Source organism: Halichoerus grypus, chromosome 8, assembly GCF_964656455.1.
Source record: "Halichoerus grypus chromosome 8, mHalGry1.hap1.1, whole genome shotgun sequence".
NCBI classification, from domain to species: domain Eukaryota; kingdom Metazoa; phylum Chordata; class Mammalia; order Carnivora; family Phocidae; genus Halichoerus; species Halichoerus grypus.
Window position 1 is genome coordinate 117,345,051 of NC_135719.1, and position 13,310 is coordinate 117,358,360.

The following is a 13,310-nucleotide window of genomic DNA, read 5'->3' on the forward strand; positions in this document are numbered from 1 at the left end:
AAGACTATAAATTTTATTATTTTTTTTAATTTTAATTTTTTTTAAAGATTTTATTTATTTGACAGAGAGAGACACAGTGAGAGAGGGAACACAAGCAGGGGGAGTGGGAGAGAGAGAAGCAGGCTTCCCGCTGAGCAGGGAGCCCGATGCGGGCCTCGATCCCAGGACTCTGCGATCATGACCTGAGCCGAAGGCAGATGCTTAATGACTGAGCCACCCAGATGCTCCAGAAGACTATAAATTTTAATCTCTGTAATTTGGTGGAGTGGAAAAAGCTATGGTTTTGGGGTCAGATCTGAGTTCAAATTCTAACCCTACCATTTACTAACTGAATTTGTTTCTTCAACTGTAAAATGGAGATGGTAATTGCAGGGTGGTTATGAGATTTTAAATGATTTGGCAGTACCCTGTGTAAAGTGCTTATTTAGTCAAGGCATTTGGTACACATTAAACACTCAATAGCATACTATTAGATCTTTAATTCCTTGAAGTTAGTTCTTTAGTAACTTGACATGCATAAAAGTGAGCATTTCACTGAGCTGCAGCATAGAATTATGTTTTAAAAGGTGTAATAGTAAGTAGGTGTGATAGCATATGTTGATATCTCTTTGGCTATGTTAAATATAAGGTGGCTTATTTTAATTTTTCACATTTTAGTAATGCTCATAAAAAGCACTTATTTTAAGTACTTATCTATTAATGAAAGCTCAAGTAGCAAGTAAAAATGAATAAAATAATGCGCTATTTGTTTTTCAAATTATTATTTTGTATAGTAATATTTGCTTTAGCAGGAAGTCTTATTTTATGGAGATATTGGCTCAATTTTTATTTCCCATTATGAAATAGTAAACTTTTGAAATGCATATGTACTTCTGAAATTCAGAGTAGGTTATCAGTGGCCAGTACTGACCTTCAAAGCTATTTCAATGAAAGTGAAGTAGAAACCTTAGAATGTAAATGAATTTGGTAATTGTTCTTATATGAACCTGATGGTAGGAGTATGGAAGTTGAACTAGTGTAATATGTTTGTAGTCTAGTTTCAAGTTAATAAGCTAAGCACAATTAAACAAAAATAATGTTCCTGGCCTTGAACACTCAAAATGGTTTGTGAGGAAGTTTCAGTTAACAAATACTTCATTTAAGCAATGCTGTTTGGCTAGGCCATGGTAAATATCAGATGCCTAGAGAAAATTCGTTGATGAGTATCATGTACTTAAAATGTCTGGCCAGCTTTGTGGAAGGTCTACTTAGGAAGTTATTTACTCTTCTTTGGCTTTTCATCTCCCTTTATTTCCCATTTTCTCACTGCTTTCTCCTTACTTCTTCTCACCTCCTCTTTTTTCCCTCCTTTTTCTTTCCCTTCCTCCCTTTTCCTCCCCTGTTCTTTTCCCATTTCCTTTATTCCAGTAGTCTCTACTGAGATTTTTTTAAGACTAAGAAACATTTCAGACGTATTAAAAAGTACAGTAAATCATATAGCAGACATTATCAACCAGTGAAATTAAGCAGATGTCAACTTTTTTGCAGTCTTTAGTTCAACTCTTATTTTTTTTAAAAGGGCAGGCAGAAGAGCAGGATTCTTGACTCTTGTTTTTTGCAGTATCTTCAGCACTTTGAATAATGCCTGAGTCTTAGTAGCTGTCCAACAGATACTTGTTAAAAAGACCAGCAAATGTATATTCAGAAAAGAACAACAAAAAATCAAGCGTCAAGGCAGGAGTGTTTGAAAGAGAGTCATCCACAATGTCAGAGACAATGAGAGAATTTCAGTAAAAATTGAAAGCAGTCCATTATCATTGATAACCTGGGTAGTCACTGAAAGCATTAGTTTTCACCTTAGCATTTGTCATGAGAGAGGCAGTGTGATATAGTAGTCATTTAAGTTCCAGGTTTTGGAGAAAGAATGCCTGAGTTCAAATCCCATTTTTCCATGTAGCTTTCTTTCTGTGTCACTGGGCAAGTCATGTTTCAGTTTCTTCTATAAAGTAGAGATGAACTTACAGGGTTGTGAAAAGTAACTCATGTAAAGAAAAATGCACTTAGAATAATGCCTGGTACACAGTAAATGCTAAAAAAAAAAAAATTGTGGCCTTTCAATAATTACTACCAAATAACCCAAACACTGTATATCCGGCTCCTCAAATCTTCTGTAGACTCTGTCTCAGTTTGGCAAAAACAAAGCCCCTTCTTCTACACATCCACAATATCTGCTGGTATGAAGTCTCTTCCAATCTCTATAACTAAGCATGTAAACAATCTCATTATTTGTCTTTTTTATCTCAGTTCAGATAGTACTTTAAAATTTCTCTTAGTATTTTACTTGGTAGGCAGTAATTACAATATCCATGAAAATTAAGCAGTGTGAATTTTTTTTTAAAGACAAAAGTGTGTTTTTGATGGTATTTTATTTACATAGCTTCTTATCCTGAAAATCTGATAAACTTTGTTCGCTCATCATAGCTTTATGAACTTTGTTCACTTGTCATAGCTTTATGAGGATCTGAAAGGATGATCTTAACAGCTGCTAAGTAAATGGTTTTGAATTTTAGAATTATTTCTATTCTCAGCAGTACTAATTAGTAATACTGTATGCATTGAATGTCAGTATAAGCAGGGAAAGCTGACTATTTTATTTTCTTCTTTGAGCTTTTAAATGTATTCCATTCCATCCAAAATCATTGGTTTTTCAACATTAATGATACATTGGGAATAGAGAAATTCACAACAAGAAAATACTTAGAAGTTCTAAAATTTCCTTCTGTTATTTGAAAAAAAGTAAGTTTGGTTATTTACTGAGGGAAAATAATATTTTAAGATAAATAGAGGTGTTTAGTTAGTTGTATTTTAAGAACATTTGTTTTACCTGTACTGAATTGAATGGAGCTATGCTGTAATAATGACAATTTTTTCTTCTTATTTTCTAGCAGTTAGAGGAAGTTTTCTGACAAATCAGTCGGTTCTGTAGTAGTGCTTCTCAAACTTGAGTTCTTTAGACCCATTTTACATTCTTAAAATTTATTGAGAGGGACTGTGAGAAACTTGACTTTTTAGATCATATTGATATTTACCACATTAGAAATTAAAACCAGGAAATTTAACATAATTCATTTAAAAATAGCAATAATAAACCCATTATGTTTATGTAAATAGCATTTTTTAATAAATAATTTCCCAAACAAAAAAAGGTAATGAGAAGAATGGCATTGTTTTACATTTTTGTAAATTTCTTTAATGTCTGGCTCAACAGAAGATGTCTGGAATTTTACTTCTGCTCTTGCATTCAGTGTATCGTGATACGTTGTTCCGGTTGAAGTATATGAAGAAAATATGGCCTCACATACATATATATTTGGAAGAGGGGTAATTTTAGCTTTTTAGATGATTGTGGATATCCTATTTGATACTACATCAAAACTTGACACATGGTAGTCTTCTAAATTGTGAAATCTGAAACTATATCAGTTAAATCTAATTTTACTAGTTACATTATTACATTAAAATCCATGGCTATGCTGTGTACATTGATTGGATCTTTAATCCACGCATGATTTTGTAACATTAAGCTTGGGTCATTTGGAAAATATTGGTTCACTGAGTTACGCAGATCTTCCAAATGTTGACATGACACATTTCATTACACAGTATAAAAAAATCACTTGTTAATAGCACCACCAATCTTATTAGAAAGGTAAGATGTTAAGCTCATGACGAATACATATTTCCTCAACTTGAAAGTTTGAATATTATCATTGGAAGCTGTCACTTTAGAAGATTGGCTTACTGGATGCCACAGGAGGACAGGGTGCTGGGTTGACTGTGACGGTGTGCACCGCCTTGCCTCCATCGTCTGCGCTCCAGGCTAGCCAGTGGTGGCTGGGACACGGATTCCCGAGGTCGCTCCGGAGCTCAGTGAGGGGGGGTAGGTCGCACAGCAGGCCAGTGGCTACCTGTGAGCCTCCACGTGACACAGACACCCTCAGGAGGAATGGCCACCACGGGCTGCCTGCTTGGAGCACACGCCCACGGTGTGCAGGAAGGCCAAGTGTCTGCTGCCCTCAGAAGCCAGCTGGACTCCAGGTGTCTTGGTCTGCTTTAGCTGCCCTAACACAATGTCACAGCCTGCTGTGGCAGCACATGTTAGTGGGGCCTGCCCCCTGCATGTTGCCACCTGTGCAGGTCCTCCTGGCAGGCTGACTGCAACAGAGCCTTGCTCATACGTGTGTACCAACAAGCCTACGCACACCTCTGCCAGGTGCTCCTCCACCATCCACATCCCCTATTGGGAGCCACGATGAATGCTTGAGATGCCAGTGCACCCGGATGCCCTGTTCCCACAGGAGAGGTGGGCCTGCTTCCTGAAATGTGAGGCCCAACGCAGAGACACAAAGGAGGAACCAGAGCTCTGTGACAACTTTGAGGTGGAGCAGTACAAGGTGTTTTGGATTAAAAAGTGACCATGCCAGGAAGCTGCCCTGGTGGGGTTCGCTGCAGGCAGGGAGTGTATGTCTTTAAATGGTACGTTCACACACATACACACAAAAAGATAGACTTTGTTCATTTTCAAGAAAATGTCTGCCAAATACCCAAGTCTGGAGAACCGGAGTTCTTTCAAGTAAAAACAGTATCCCATGGAAAGAGGCTCTTTCAGCTTGTAGCTCAAACAGTCCTACAAGTGGTTTTCCTCAAGACAATTATTATTTTTTGGTACACACAGAAATGCTTTATGCATACTTCCATTTCAGTACACAGACTATTAAAAAGATGCATTCTCGGGCACCTGGGTGGCTCAGTCGGTTAAGCGTCTGCCTTCCGCTCAGGTCATGATCCCAGGGTCCTGGGATCGAGACCCACATTGGGCTCCCGGCTCCTCAGGACGTTTGCTTCTCCCTCTGCCTGCCGCTCCCTCTGCTTGTGCTCTCTCTGTCAAATGAATAAATAAAATCTTTTAAAAAGATGCATTCTCAAAGGGTGAGAATTTAAAAAATAAAAATTAAAAAAAAATTTTTTTTATTGTTAATCACCATACATTACATCATTAGTTTTTGATTAGTGTTCCATGATTCATTGTTTGTGCATAACACCCAGTGCTCCATGCAGAACATGCCCTCTTTAATACCCATCACCAGGCTAACCCATCCTCCTACCCCCCTCCCCTCTAGAACCCTCAGTTTGTTTTTCAGAGTCCATCGTCTCTCATGGTTCGTTTCCCCCTCCGATTTCCCCCCCTTCATTCTTCCGCTCCTGCTATCTTCTTTTTTTTTTTTTCCTTAACATATATTGCATTATTTGTTTCAGAGGTACAGGTCTGTGATTCATCAGTCTTACACAATTCACAGCGCTCACCATAGCACATACCCTCCCCAGTGTCCATCACCCAGTCACCCCATCCCTCCCACCCCACCCCCCACTCCAGCAACCCTCAGTTTGTTTCCTGAGATTAAGAATTCCTCATATCAGTGAGGTCATATGATACATGTCTTTCTCTGATTGACTTATTTTGCTCAGCATAACACCCTCCAGTTCCATCCACGTCATTGCAAATGGCAAGCTTTCATTCCTTTTGATGGCTGCATAATATTCCATTGTATATATATACCACATCTTCTTTATCCATTCATCTGTTGATGGACATCTTGGCTCTTTCCACAGTTTGGCTATTGTGGACATTGCTGCTATAAACATCGGGGTGCACGTACCCCTTCAGATCCCTACATTTGTATCTTTGGGGTAAATACCCAGTAGTGCAATTGCTGGATCGTCTGGGAGCTCTATTTTCAACTAAAAAATAAAAATTTTTAAGTTAAACTAGCTCCCCTTTACTGTCCCCCCCTCCCCATTGTGTGTCATTGAAGCATATAATGACTAGTAATATAGTTTGGTGCCAGTGCCTTGATTCATTCTAAGGCACAAGCAGTTTTATCCACCTTTGCATGCAATTGTTAACTGTGAAAAGGCAAATATCATCTGTGTTGTTATGAAAATAGTTTTGGCCTTGCGGATCCCTGAAGGGATTTTTGGATATCCCAGTGGACTTGTACATCATACTTTATATGCAGTAGGCCAGTTTGTGGATATATCTTTTAGTTATTGGGGAGGATTATTATTTACTGATAATTTTTTTGTAAAGATTTTTAATTTATTTATTTGACAGAGAGAGACACAGCGAGAGAGGGAATACAAGCAGGGGGAGTGGGAGAGGGAGAAGCAGGCTTCCCACAGAGCAGGGAGCCCGATGTGGGGCTTGATCCCAGGACCCTGAGATCATGATGAGCCGAAGGCAGACGCTTAACGACTGAGCCACCCAGGTACCCCAATTTACTGATGATTTTTTTTTAAATCTGGATTTTCCTGTTCAACTTCTTGTTTTGAGATAAATTTCTTAACTTTAAGCTGTTGTGTGTTTTAATGGAATCCAGGTAGTTGAAGGTTCGTGAGAAGAACCAATTTTGGATATTGATTATTTAACAGTTCCTAAGGCTTAGAACAGTGAAAAGGAAATAATTTTACCTTGGAGTTGAGTGATTCTTTGGAGCAAGGTTTAGAAAAAGCAAGGAAAAATTTGTATAAGTGGAGGCTGGTATTAGAGCTTCGAAATAAGACTATCTTTCTATCTTTAAATTATCTTCTCAGAAAAAAAATTACCTTCTCAGAGCTTTTGAATCTTAAAAAATTGTTGTTGGAGTCTTGATGCTGGGTGAAGAGAAGTTGAGGGGTTCCAAATCTTCATCAAATCCACATTAAAACTAGAGTGACTTCACTTTGTTTTCCTGCATTGAGGTTCTGTTTAAGATTTTAGTAGAGGAAAAGATTCTGCTGCTAAAATATGTGTAGAAACTTAATTTTTATCTTTAGGACTTATTTCTAAACATCTCAGTTCATTTTCTCATGCAGATTATCATTGTTGGTTGTTATTTATATATTCATCCACTTAACACATGTTTGTTGAGTATGCCTGGTGTGGGAGACACTGGCTGGAACTGGGATTGAGTAAGACCCAAGGCAGACATAGACAGACATGTTTCCAGTCCCTACCCTGCTATACCATACAGTTTTGGACCTTAGAATGTCACAGAATCTTTTCCACCCTTCAGCTGGTCCTGGGTCAGTTCCTTGGAATCTATTTTCAAATCTCAAAATTATTACTCTAGTGACCTTTAAGGTTTTTTCAAGTTTTGTATTTTTAAAATAATTTCAGACTTGCAAAAATGAATGGTATAAGAATAGTATAAAGAATTCTTCTATATCTTTTTTTTTTTTTAAAGATTTTATTTATTTATTTGACAGAGAAAGAGACAGTGAGAGAGGGAGCACAAGCAGGGGGAGTGGGAGAGGGAGAAGCAGGCCCCCCGCTGAGCAGGGAGCCTGATGCAGGGTTCGATCCCAGGACTCCGGGATTATGACCTGAGCCGAAGGCAGACGCTTAACGACTGAGCCACCCAGGTGCCACGAATTCTTCTATATCTTCATCTTGTTCCCCAAGTGTTAATATTTTACAAATTTTGTTAATTTTCTTTTTATTATATATATATTATTTTTTCTGAACTGTTTGAAAGTTGCAGACATGATCCTCTGAAAACTCAGTATATATTTTATGAAATTTCAGGGCAGTTTCCTGAAGTAATTAAGGACATTCTGTATAAACCTTATTCATTTGCTATCTCTATATTTATTAAATATTTAGTCTATGAATTTAAGTTTCACTAATTGACCAAATAATATAGCAAAAGAAAAACATTTCCTCCAGTCCAGGATCAAATTCTGGATGATGAATTGCTTTTAGTTCTCACTTTCTCTCATTTTCTTTATTTGGAAAACGTTTGTGTCTTTCTTTTAAAGATTTATTTATTTATTTATTTACTTATATATTTATTTGAGAGAGAGCGCACACACAAGAGTGGGTGAGGGGCCGAGGGAGAAGCAGGCTGCCTGCTGAGCAGGGAGCCTGATGCGGGGCTCGATCCCATGACTCCAGGATCGTGACCTGAGCTGAAGCCAGACTGAGCCACCCAGGAGCCCTTGTCTTTCTTTTGTAACAATGACTTTTTTGAAGAGTGTAGCCCAATTATTTTGTAGAATGTCCCTCAATTTGTCTAATATTTCATCTTCGTAAATCACATTATGAATTTTTTGCAGGGCTACCGAGTAGTGATGTTGTGTCCTTCTCAGGGTGTTCTACTGGAGATGCACGATGTTGATTTGCCCCATTACTAGTGATGTTAACTTTGATCACTTGCCAGTTTTCTTCACTGTCACAGTCACTATTTTTTTTCCCTTTGCAATTAGTAAGTATATTGTGAGGAAATACTTGAGACTATGTAAATATTTTGTTTCTCATCAGACTTTCTTTCACTACTTTGACATCCCTTTGAGGAGTTTTGATTGAATCAGTATTATTAATATGGTGGTTGCCAAATGGTGATTTCTCCTTTAATTAGTTGACATTCTAACATGTACATACACATAGCTTCTTATTTTTACTTAATGCTATCAAATTACTATCATTTATTTTGATTCTCAGATTGTCATAGATCTGGTCCCTTTAGACCAACTCATGTGTTCTTAAGGCATATTTCCATGATTCTTTGAGCATTTCCTTAGTTTCTGGCACAAGATATTCTGGCCCAGAATATCTATCCCAGCTGCTGAGGTGAAATCAGCAATTTTCCCAAGAAGTCTCAATCCTCTTAGTGGAGAAGAGTATTTAGATAAAAGGTCTGGGTGTTAGTTATTGTGCTCATTGTCACTGGGGTGTCATTGCTTCCAGGCCCTCTAGATAGAGTAAGGAAAATATACATGCTGACACATTCATATCCATTTATATTTCTATATATGTACATTTATAACTGAACTCAAGTTGATAGCTCCATTTTCAATCCAGTACCCCAGGATTCATTCCAAACTTAATTTTTCAAGTATTTCTAATTCCCTTTGCTGACAGCGAGACACCTGCCTCTAATTATTTACGATACATTTGCTTATTCAATTAATCTTAGAATGCATAAAAGATAGCCTTAAAATTGATAACCCATTCCAGTGGTAAAACACACTAATGTTAGTTTTGTTTTCAGCTTGAGAGTATAGACAAAATACCATGCTCAAAAGTTACTTCAGGGAACACCTGGGTGGCTCAGTTGGTTAAGTGTCTGCCTTTGGCTCAGGTCATGCTCAGGGTCCTGGTATTGAGCCCCGAATCAGGCTCCTTACTCGGCAGGGAGCCTGCTTCTCCCTTTACCTGCCACTCCCCCTGCTTGTACTCTCTCTCTCTGACAAATAAATAAATAAAATCTTTAAAAAAAAAAAAAGTCACTTCAGTTCTCTCCAGTGGCCCTATTTTTCTTTCAGTGGTGATGTGTTAATTATTTGAAATACTTTAGGTCTGGTTCCTTCTGTTTATATACTACTTTAAGGGCTAGCCCTTTTCTATACTTGTTGATTTTATGTATTTTTTGGGGTATGTGAAACACTCATATGGTCGAGAACTATAAGAGTTCATTAACGGGAGTCCAGAACTCTATAAAAAAGTATTCCCAAATGTCATTCCCCCATCTCTTCCACTCCATTTTCATACACCCTCTGAAAAATGACCTCCTAAAAGACATGCATGAGACATGCATACACTAATCTCTGGAACCTGTGAATGTTATCTTGTATGAAAACAGGGTCTTTGTAGATGTGATTAAAGTGAGGTAAGGTTTTTGAGATGGAGACATTACCCTGGGTAGGTCCTACATACAGTCACATATATTCTTATAAGAGAAAAGCAGAGGGAGACTTGACATAGAAGAAGAGAAGGCAGTATGATCATAGAGGTAGAGATTATAATGATGTAGGTACAAGCCAAGGAATGTGGGCAGGCACCAGAGGCTGGAAGAGACAAGGAACAGATTCCTTCCTAGAGACTCCTAAGGGAGTGAGGCCCTTTTAAACCTTACTTTCGGCTCAGTGAAACTGATTGTGGATTTCTGGCCTTCAGAACTGTTGAGAGTAAATTTGTTTTAGGCTGCCAGGTTTGTGGTAATTTGTTACAGCAGCCACAGATACTGATATACATTCCTTGCTAGTGACCAGTCTTACAGTTTTCTTGTTTAATCTTTAATTTATTTTATCCTGATCCATGGATATTTTCTTAATTCCCCTTCATACTCAAAAGTTTACATACAATAAATATTCTTTGCTCTTTACTTTTTTTTCTTAATATATCCTGGTAGTCACATATCTTCCTCATCTATCTATAGTTGCATAGTACTTGATTGTATGGATGTAATAGTTTACTCAGCCATGCTCCAATTTAGGATTTTTCGCATTTAAGGTTTCTATTAATTTGATTAAAAGCAATGCTGCAATGAATAACTTTGTGCATATATGCTTGTATACTTTTGGGGGTTTTTTGTAGGGTAAATTTCTAGAAGTGAAATTGCTAAGTCAGAAGTTAAATACCCTATAAGTTTTATAAGATGTTGCTAAATTTTTCTCCATTAGCATTGTACTAGTTTACCTTATCACCAGCAATTTATGAGAGTACCTGTTTTCCTGTAGTTTTGGCAGCAGAATATTATATTTAAAATTTTGGGGGATAGGTAAAAAGTGGCATATCAATGTAATGAGTGAGGTTGAACATTTTTTGTATGTTTAAGGGCAGTTTTAGGGTGTTTTATTATCTGAATTATCTGTTGCCAATTTCTCTATCAGGTTTTGGGTTTCATTTTCTCTCAGCTTTTAAGAATTCTTTCTATGCTAGGGATATTAGATTTTTATCTGTAATGTATGTTGTATATATTTTCTGTCAATTTTTCACCTGTCTTTTGATTTTGCTTATAGCGTCTTTTAAAAAAATATTTAATCTTTTTTGGAGAACTTTTAAGTTTACAGAAAAATTTATCAGAAAGTACAGAGTTCTCTAATTATACCCACTGCTCCCCTGTTCCCTCCATGTTATTTACATCTTAGAGTGACACATTTGTTATAATTGATGAACCAATATTAATGCATTATTACTAACTAAAGTCCATAGTTACATTAGAGTTCATTCTTTGTGTCGTATATTTTATGAAATTTGACAAATTTATAATAACATTTGTCTGCTATTATTCTGTCATACAAAACAGCTTTTCTATATTAAGCATCTTCTCTGACCACATGGTATGAAACTAGAAATCCATTACAAAAAGAAAACTGGAAGATTCAGGTGATGAAATAACATACTACTGAACAACCAGTCAAATAAAAAATTACCTTGAGACAAATGCAAATGGAAATACAGCATACCAAAACCTAAGAGATACAGTAAAAACAGTTCTAAGAGGAAAGTTCATAGCAAGAAACACCACCCTCATTAAGTAAAAAGAGCTCAGGGGCACCTGGGTGGCTCAGTCGTTAAGCGTCTGCCTTCGGCTCAGGGCATGATCCCCAGGGTCCTGGGATTGAGCCCCGCATCGGGCTCCCTGCTCGGCGGGAAGCCTGCTTCTCCCTCTCCCACTCCCCCTGCTTGTGTTCCCTCTTTCGCTGTGTCTCTCTCTGTCACATAAATAAAATCTTAAAAAAAAAAAAAAAAAGAATCGTTTCTCTAATTTCTCTTTCTACAGTTGCATTGTTAGTGTATAAGAAAGCAACTGATTTCTGTGCATTGATTTTGTATCCTGCCACATTACTGAATTGCTGTATGAGTTCTAGTAATTTGGGGGTGGAGTCTTTTGGGTTTTCCACGTAAAGTATCATGTCATCTGTGAAAAGAGAGAGTTTGACTTCTTCTTTGCCAATTTGAATACCTTTTATTTCTTTTTGTTGTCTGATTGCTGTTGCTAGGACTTCTAATACTATGTTGAACAATAGTGGCGAGAGTGGGCATCCTTGACGTGTTCCTGATCTTAAGGGAAAGGCTCTCAGCTTCTCCCCATTGAGGATGATATTCGCTGTGGGTTTTTCATAGATGGATTTTATGAACTTGAGGAATGTTCCCTCTATCCCTATACTCTGAAGAGTTTTAATCAGGAAAGGATGTTGTATTTTGTCAAATGCTTTTTCTGCATCAATTGAGAGGACCATATGGTTCTTCTCCCTCCTCTTATTAATGTGTTCTATCACATTGATTGATTTGCGAATGTTGAACCATCCTTGCATCCCAGGGATAAATCCCGCTTGGTCGAGGTGGATGATCCTTTTAACGTATTGTTGGATCCTATTAGCTAGGATTTTGTTGAGGATTTTGGAATCCATATTCATCAGGGATATTGGTCTGAAATTCTCCTTTTTGATGGGGTCTTTGCCTAGTTTGGGGATTAAGGTAATGCTAGCCTCATAGAATGAGTTTGGAAGTTTTCCTTCTGTTTCTATTTTTTGACACAGCTTCAGTAGAATAGGTATTATTTCTTCTTTGAATGTTTGGTAGAATTCCCCAGGGAATCCATCAGGCCCTGGACTCTTGTTTTTTGGGAGGTTTTTGATCACTGCTTCAATCTCGTTACTGGTTATTGGCCTATTCAGGTTGTCAGTTTCTTCCTGTTTCAGTCTTGGCAGCTTATAGGTTTCCAGGAAGGCCTCCATTTCATCCAGATTGCTCAATTTATTGGCATATAGTTGTTGATAATAATTTCTAATAATTGTTTCTATTTCTTTGGTGTTAGTCGTGATCTCTCCCCTTTCATTCATAATTTTATTAATTTGGGTCCTTTCTCTTCTCTTTTGGGTAAGTCTGGCCAGTGGTTTATCGATCTTATTAATTCTTTCAAAGAACCAACTTCTAGTTTCGTTGATCTGATCTACTGTGTTTCTGGTTTCTAATTCATTGATCTCTGCTCTAATCTTAATTATTTCTCTTCTAATGTGTGGCTTAGGCATCGTTTCTTGCTTTTTCTCTAGTTCTTTAAGGTGTAGAGTTAGTTGGGGAATTAGGGATTTTTCTTTTTTTTTGAGTGAGGCTTGGATGGCTATGTATTTCCCCCTTAGGATGAGAAACAATTCCATTTACAATAAAACCAAAAACCATAAGATACCTCGGAATAAACCTAACCAAAGAGGTAAAGAATCTATACTCTAGGAACTACAAAACACTCATGAAAGAAATTGAAGAAGACACAAAAAGATGGAAAAATATTCCATGCTCATGGATCGGAAGAATAAACATTGTTAAAATGTCTATGCTACCCAGAGCAATCTATACCTTCAGTGCCATCCCAATCAAAATTCCAATGACATTTTTCAAAGTGCTGGAACAAACAATGCTAAAATTTGTATGGAATCAGAAAAGATCCCGAATCACCAAGGAAATGTTGAAAAAGAAAAACAAAGCTGGGGGCATCACGTTGCCTGATTTC

General features: G+C 37.4%; 1 protein-coding gene across 7 annotated transcripts in view; it reads left to right on the forward strand.

The window, feature by feature from the left end:
* Positions 1–13,310, forward strand: part of FUT8 (fucosyltransferase 8) — a 324,832-nt gene that overhangs the window by 23,162 nt on the left and 288,360 nt on the right. The window lies entirely within an intron of this gene.